This window comes from Pistacia vera, unplaced genomic scaffold (genome assembly GCF_008641045.1).
Source record: "Pistacia vera cultivar Batoury unplaced genomic scaffold, PisVer_v2 Contig342, whole genome shotgun sequence".
NCBI classification, from domain to species: Eukaryota; Viridiplantae; Streptophyta; class Magnoliopsida; order Sapindales; family Anacardiaceae; genus Pistacia; species Pistacia vera.
The window spans coordinates 51,968-58,908 of NW_022196160.1; the positions used below are offsets into that span (position 1 = coordinate 51,968).

Here is a 6,941-nt window from a genome sequence, read left to right on the forward strand (position 1 = left end):
ATTTGAGAAAAGATTAGGAAATTCCAGATTTTTTGTTATTCTGACCAGTGCTGCGTTTTTCAGGTTTTTCATGGAGTCAAATTTCTCGATTGCAAAAGTGTTCTTCAAAAAAAGTAAAGTAGACAAATCAAGCTTTCCAGGAAGGTATTATGGGCGAGAATCCGAGTTCGTTTGGGACATCATTAGTTGTTGCAAAACCGGACCTGGAATCCTAGTCGCGGAAGGATTTTCTGGTTGAGTATCAAGTCTTCGAATGGGCCTAACTGGAGCTTCAGATATCAAAGGCAGGTGATTCAAAAGCCCAAATTCATCTATATATCCAGGACTACAACTTTTATGAAGTGACCAAGCCCAAAAGAGTTTATTTACATTGCGAGAATCTTGGTGCAAGCTGGATTACGAATTCTGTTTTCCATATCTGATAAGATTTTAATAGTTTTGGAAGTCTATCGTTTAGCAAAGATCTAGGAAAGTAATTTTCGTGATTCCTGGGGGAAAATTAAGGAAAAACCACATTATTTATTTATGAGATGTTAGGTTAAATGGGAGATGATAAGAGCTTGAAAATATACATTTAGTTAGTGGTTTTTGGGGGATTAATTGTGGGAAATTATGCTTAATTTGGTAAAGTTGCTTAATATTTTCATAATTGCCTTTTACAGGATCACGGGTGTTTTTGAGTGTTTTTCAGGTCACTAGTGCTTAAATGTTATGCTCGGATGAAGAATCATATTAGCAAAGAAATGAGTGAAGAGTGGAAACAAACGGATCAAGAATCGGAGTTGAATTGAAGAAGTTATGGAAGTTGAAGTAAAGAGAAGATTCTAGATTACGTTCCAGCTTGCGCATGCCTTGGTATTTGGACAATATCTTGAGCTGTAGAACTCTGATTAATACGATTCTTAAACTTTTGGAAATATTATTCAAAGGGCTACATTTCATATGTTTACAACTTTTCCAAATTCCATCGTTATCGAGTTCAAAAATCAACATCATTGAAGCACAGTGAAATGATGCGGGAAAAGGGCAGCAGCTACTATGCCGAGGCACAGTGCCGCAGCACACTTTTTCCAGTAGCTACTGTGCTGCAGCACAGTACTGTGGCACAGTCACATAAGTCACTAGTTTGTTGTTCGTTTTTAGCCAGGAGAATAGGGTTAAGGGTTCCAAATCAAATAGAATTAAGGAAAAACAAACCCTAACCCTTGTGGGATATAAATAGAAGTCTTTTAGCATTATTTTGGGGATTCTGGGGTGAGAAGAAAGGAAGAAAAATATGCAGAGAAGAGAAGTAACAGAAGTTCTGGAGCTTTGATTCACAATATAGAGAAGTATTCCTTGTTCTTTTCTTGTAAACCCATGATGAATGTTTTAATAAATATGATTGTTTCTTTCATGTTTATTATGAACTAATTCTCTTTTCTAGGGCTAAGATGTAGCCCAATTTATGAATATATATTGACTTAAATTGTTGTTAATTCTGATTGAGCTTTTAATTCTAAGTTTTATTATTGTGCATAATGCTTTCAATTCTTAAGGGCCTGAGAGTTGATTGATATCATGGGTTAGGTTGAGATCGAGAGATGAAACCTAATTTGACTACGGTAATAAAACCATAGATTGAGCGAACGCTAGAGATAGGTTACCGCGGTCTGTGAAGTTCTGGTAAATTCCATAGAACTTAATGATCTCTTAGTTTCTAAATCCAACTTAGAGATATCTTGGGTTGTTGCTTAAGGGTTAATTTGCTAATTGTTTGAGAGAAAGTTAGTGGAATTTTAGGGAATTTGGCTTTTAGATATGCTTAATTAGGTTAGCAATAACTGTTAATGCATAGGATTAAATTGGTGTGAAATATGTGCCCTAGGTTTAGTTATTTTGATCTTGACTTCAAAGTGTTTACAAATTCTGCATTTATTTAGTTTCTAGTTTATTACTTTTTCATTAAAGTCATTCTTAAAATTCTGTTTTATCAAATAGCAATAGAATAGACTAGTTTTGTACTTGGTAGGTAGTTCCCTTTGGATTCAACACTCATTTAATCGAGCTTTATTACTTGTACGATTTTGAATACTTGCGAAAAGCCTGTCAAGTTTTTGGTGCCGCTGTCGGGGAACTATTTTGTTTTACCAATATCAATACGAAATATTTAGTTGCTAATTTGATTTGTTTTATTTCTGTTTACTAATTAATTTTTATTTTTGTTTGTCTTGTTTGTGGTTTTCAGTTAGAATCTGGAGAGTTTATGTTCCAGAGGTCGTGGTCATCTTAATCCACTAGATTTTGAGATCGAGAGAACCGCGAAACAGTTGAGGAAAGAAAAGAGGCAAGCTAACTCTGAAAGATCAATGGCTAACATAGGAATTGTCAATCCTAATATGCAAAATCAAGAGAACGAGAATGAGGATAATTTAGGAGGAAATGCAATGGGTGGTGCAGCAGTGGTTCATAGAGCATTGAAGGACTACTCTAGTCCTACTATTGATGGGTGTTATTCAAGCATCAGGAGACCACTCGTTCAAGCGAACAATTTTGAGATTAAGCCAGCAATTATCGGAATGATTCAGCAGTCGATCCAATTCGTTGGGTTACCGAATGACAATCCCAACCTGCATATCGCAAATTTTCTGGAGTTGTGTGACACATTCAAGCATAATGGGGTATCCGAGGATGCAATCAGACTAAGGCTTTTCCCATTCTCTCTTTAGGATAAAGCTAAGGCCTGGTTGATTTCATTGCCATCTGGGAGCATCACGACGTGGAATGAGTTGGCTCAAGTGTTCCTCACTAAGTACTTTCCACCTGCCAAGTCGGCCAAACTGAGGAGTGAGATTACCAACTTTTACCAACAAGATTCAGAGTCATTGTATGAAGCATGGGAAAGGTTTAAGGATCTCTTACAGAGGTGCCCACACCATGGTATACCAATCTGGTCACAAGTGCAAAAATTCTACCAAGGGCTGCTACCAACCATTCAAGCTATGATTGATCCTGCAAGTGGGGGAGCCCTGAACAATAAAACGCTAGAGAAAGCATACAATCTGATCGAGGTGATGGCAAACAATAACTATATGAGGACTCCAGAGAGAAATTCAACAAGGAGATCAGCGGGAGTGCACGAAGTTGATAGTTACACTACATTGGCTGCTCAACTTACGAACATCCAGAAGCAATTAGGTTATGTGTTGAAAATAAATGCAATTGAATCTTCTTCTTTAACATGTGACCTTTGTGCAGGAAATCATGCATCGAACGATTGCCAAGAGGGAAACCCGTTTGCTCAGCCTGAACAAGCCAATTACATCAACAATTTCCAAAGGGGGCAAGGGAATCCGTATTCCAATACGTATAATCCAGCATGAAGGAAACACCCAAACTTTTCATGGAGCAACAATATTGAGCAAAAGCAAACTCTTGTTTTTCAACCTCAAGAGCAAAAATCTAATTTAGAGAATGTGTTGACCAAGTTCATTGAAGAGACAAGCAAGAGGTTTGAGAAGAGTGACGTCCTGGCTCAAAACAAATCAGCTTCTATTAGGAACCTTGAGACTCAAATTGGGCAGATTCACAACATATTAGCAGGAAGAGCTCAAGGAGTTTTGCCGAGTGACACAAAGAAGAATCCCAAGGAACAAGCGCATGCAATCACCTTGAGGAGTGGTCGAAGTTTGGAAAATTCAGAGGGTGAAAAACAGAGGAAAAAACAAACCCTGCAGAATGAACAGAGGGACGATCGTTGCAACGATGAATATGGTAGCCGCGGCGAGCATGAAAATACGGAAAATATCGTCAGGAGGAAGGACGATCGTCGCGGCAAGGACATTAGTTGTCGCGGCGACTGTGATGTTGTTTCGATTTCGTCAGAATTATCAAACGATCGTCGCGACGATGAATCTGATGGCCGTGGCGACCGTGCATCCAAGCAGAAACCCCCGTTGAGCCATGCTAACCTTCCATACCCACACCGTTTGAAGAATCAGAAGCTTGACAAGCAATTCAGTAAGTTTATTGACATGTTTCGAAGTTTGCATATTAATATTCCTTTTGTTGATATGTTAGAACAGATGCCAAAATATGCAAAGTTTCTGAAGGAGATCCTCACACACAAGAGAAAATTCGAGGAATATGAGAAAGTCATGTTAACGGAGGAATGCAACGCACTGATTCAAAAGAAACTACCACCTAAACTATGAGATCCAGGGAGTTTTAATATCCCTTGTATTATTGGTAGTTGTTATTTTGATAAAGTGTTATGTGATTTAGGGGCAAGTATTAACTTAATGCCGTTTTCCATCTATAGGAAGCCTGGATTAGGAAAAGTGAAGCCAACCACCGTGTCTCTTCAATTAGCTGATCGATCGATAACATATCCTAGGGGGGTGGTAGAAGACGTCTTGATTAAGGTAGACAAACTGATTTTCCCATTAGATTTCATAGTGTTAGACATGGAGGAAGATAGGGAGATACCTTTAATTTTAGGATGACCTATTCTAGCAACGGGCAGAGCATTGATAGATGTTCATCAAGGGAAACTAATCTTAAGGGTAGAAGATGAGCAAGTAGAGTTTAATGTTTTTGATGTTAAGAAGCATCCATCTGACTTAGACACATGCTTTGAGATTAGTGTCCTTGATAACATAGTGAATAAAAAATTAGAAGAAAACTACCCTAGTTCACCCTTAAAGAATTGTGAAGTCAACTCTAGGACTATGGAGGCTGACTTTGAGATGGTAGATGAACAACGATTAAAGCCCTATGTGAATGGTGAAATTAAGGATATGAGGGCTTGGATTCTCCTAGATGATCCGGATTGAAGAAAACGAAAAGTCAAGCTTACGACTTTAACCAAGCGCTTCTGGGAGGCAACCCAATGATCCGGATTGAAGAAAACGAAAAGTCAAGCTTACGACTTTAACCAAGCGCTTCTGGGAGGCAACCCAAGTTTTTTTTTTTTTTTTTAATTTTTTTCTTTTATTGATTATTGTGTTATTTTTGCAGCTGTTAATTTTCAAGTATGTTTAATTTTTTTTATTTTTTGTTTTGTGCAAATAATTTTGATGTTGTGTTTGGTTCTCTAAATTCATAACTTTAACACGAGATGTGTGTTTCCGATGAGGTGCACCTTAAGTTTCTTTGTTTTGACAGAATTAAAAGGCAACAATGGAATGAAACGAGTTGGTGATCGAATTGTCACGCGTATTCGCACTTCACTATTACAAAAGGGGGTAACTTTTCTTTTTCTCTATTTCCTTTTGTTTACATTTGTACATTGGGGACAATGTTGATTTTAAGGTTGGGGGTAGGAATTCACACCTTTTTGCAAATTATAGACATATGGATTTAAGGAGCAGATTTTTTTTTTCTTTTATAGTTTTTTTGTTTTATTGTGTGATTTTTTTTTTTTCTCTTGGATTAATTTATATGTCTATAATAGGAATATGATTGCAATAACATGTAACAAGTAGAGGACATTAATTTTTGCCTTTAATTACGGATGATTGTGAATATTAATGACATTTAGTTTGAGACCCTAGCGGTTTGTGGATTGAAAGTAGTTAAGTTTACTTACGTAGAGACGTTTTATGTGTGAATATTTCATGGACATTTTTGTGATCTCAACAAACTCTAGAACTTATTTGACAACCACTCGAGGCAAAATCCTAGAATTCACATCACTTAGGAAATGATTAGGCTGTTTTTTGACCGATTGAGCCTTTCAAGCCGACCCTTTTTATCATTATCACTAGTTAACCCTTTGAGCCTTTTTAAACACAATTTAGCCTTGTTTTTCTTTCTTTGAACTTAATTTTACCCTACCCTAATTATGAGCCTAAAACAGAATCCTACCCGTTTTATCTTTAAGAGACTTAATTGTAATTCGAGCTTATTATGAGTGTTGGTGAGGAATTGTAGTTTTGCCACAACCCAGGTTTATGTGAAGAAATTGGTTGGGGGTTGTGGAGTGCTTGAAAAATTAGTGGGGCTGTGTGTGTATTTTCTACTTTCTTTGTATAAAAGAAAAAAAAAAGACGAAAAAAAACTGAAAAAAAAAAAATAAAAAGAGAAAGAAAAGAAAAGTGGGCATTGAAAAACATTGTGAAGATTTGAAATTATGCAAATGGGTTTATATTACTATCGAAAAGAAAGAGCTTGATAAAGGTTGGGAAGCTACTGAGTGAAAAAGGGAACTATTTTTGTATGAAAGTAATAAGAATGGATGAAGATTAAGTATCTCAATTTGATTTTGTTGAATTCCCTTTCTGTTCTTTCGTGAACCCATACCCTGGCCTAAAGTTACAACCCTTACAAAGACCTATTGATCCAAGGTAGTGTGAATTTCTACATTAGTGGATAGTGGTTTGAAAAGTGAGCTTATGGAGTTTGATTCCATGATTCACCTATAAGTCATAACCCAAATACTGAGATCAAAATTTTGTTCATGAATTTTGTGCATAAAACCATCCAGGTTTGTAGACTAATGGTTTGTGGTTGTATGGATGTTCTAGGGTTGATAACGAAAATGGAATTGATGTTTGCATGGTCTGTGAGTTTAGGTGATTTTTAATTATTCTATTTCTTCTATGTGTATGCTATTTTTGAGACACCTTTATGAATTGATCCAAGAATTTTTTGTTAGTTTTTGTTCTTGTTTGTATTTTTGGAGTTTAGGTTAAGTTCAGTATGGATGTTTGTGGGTATCATCGCTGGAAACCCTCACGAGACTACAACTCGTCCAACTAGGGCTGCCTAGGGGTTTAAAGCTTGTTTCATACGCTAAATGAAATCGTGTCAATCTATGGAAATGATTTAGGATAGTTTAGATATAGACTTTATTTTGTTTGTGTTTTCAAGCTAAAGGACTTGTTCTATCGCTTAGCTTGCTAGGGACTAGCAAGAAGCTGGTTGGGGGTTGTGATAAGAGCTTGAAAATACACATTTAG

The 6,941-nt window shown here is 36.7% G+C and overlaps 1 non-coding gene across 1 annotated transcript; it reads right to left on the minus strand.

Annotated features, from left to right (window-relative positions):
* Positions 1 to 2,816: 2,816 nt before the first annotated feature.
* Positions 2,817 to 2,923, minus strand: LOC116138638. The gene has a single exon (XR_004129322.1). It is a non-coding gene; the product is annotated as a small nucleolar RNA R71 (small nucleolar RNA).
* Positions 2,924 to 6,941: the final 4,018 nt, after the last annotated feature.